This window comes from Apteryx rowi, unplaced genomic scaffold (genome assembly GCF_003343035.1).
Source record: "Apteryx rowi isolate R43461 unplaced genomic scaffold, aptRow1 scaffold_99, whole genome shotgun sequence".
Classification (NCBI taxonomy): Eukaryota; Metazoa; Chordata; class Aves; order Apterygiformes; family Apterygidae; genus Apteryx; species Apteryx rowi.
Window position 1 is genome coordinate 2,208,082 of NW_020451304.1, and position 1,371 is coordinate 2,209,452.

Consider the following 1,371-nt stretch of genomic DNA (forward strand, 5'->3'; position numbering starts at 1 on the left):
ACTGTATTTTAATCATAGAGCTACTTGATTCCGTCTGCAGGGTAAAATAGCAGCCAGTGTCTCTAAATTGCAGCAGAAGCAGCTGGCGCCAGGCTCTCTGCTCGCACAGGGTCGGCCGGGTCCCGTTGTGCGGAGACTCCCGGCGTCAGCAGGCATTTGGGGAAAACGTTGGCGATTCCAAAACTCGCTGCYGATCTTGCTGCACGTGCGCCCCGGGAGCCTGAAGCGCTGCCGGTGCCAACGTTTCGGTCGTCTCAACAGCCGGGARCAGCAGTGTCTGCCCTGGAGGGGGGTCTCTCCCCGGTGAGCACGGGGAGCCCTCGGGCACCTGCTTGCACCCCACGTTTGCACATCGCTGTGTGCACCGACCCTGCAAGCCAGCGCCGACGCGGGAGCCTTCGGCACGGTCCCGGGTGCCCTCCGCGCCTCAGCTCGCCCTGCTGGATCCAAGCTTTTATTCCTAAAAATTGTATTCTTTTCTAGTTATTCCCCATAAAGCATGGAAGGGAGAGGCTGACTTTCCAAATATGCTGGTCGTGTCGGGGCCTCAGTTCTTCTGCTGAGCATTTGGGGCTATTATTTCCCTCTGCAGGGAAATATCGGGCCTGTTTTTAGGAAGCAGCGAGGCTCGCATCGCCCAGGGCTGTGCAAGGACCGAGTGACAGAGCCCTTTTCCCACTTGTCCTTTAGAATTTAACGCTAAAGTCATTTAAAGATCGCCTCCTTTCGCTATGTCTAACCTGCTGGTGGAAACCCCCCCATGCAGACACCGACTCCAACACCCCGGGCGTTGAGGGGCGTTTGCAGCCGCGCAACGTTCCCAGGCCGCCCGCTGCGCCGAGGGGGGTTCGCGGCCGTTGTGCGCCTGATGCATCGCGCTGCGGAGGTTAGTTTTGTCACTTTTCCCTTCCTAATAAGCACCGGCAGGTGACCGGCCCTAATGAGCACAGCCGGTTTCCTTGGCAATAGCGGCTGTCGCTGATGCATTTCCAGTTCATGGGAACCGGGGGCTTTCGCTGCGCCAAGCGGTCCAAGCATGAAAGGACGAGCATCTTCCCTGGCCAGGCCTGGAACGGGGAGCCCTGAACCAGTGGAATCACCAAAATGGGAGCGCCTGGATGCAAAATCAATCGCAGTGTTACCCCTGCAGCGCGGGTGGCATCAGCCCTGGGGCGCGCTGACGCCTCGCCTCCCGCTGCGATTCCCCTCCGCTCGGTTTTCCCAAGGGACCRATTTCCAATTATGGGGGGGTTTTTTTTGGTGGCTGAAGGCATAAATCCCTGCCTATGGAATAGTTTCTTTCATGCGCAGGCGGAGCTGTGCTGGTGGAGATAACGACCCAAACCGGGCTGGGATTTTTTTTTTTTTTTT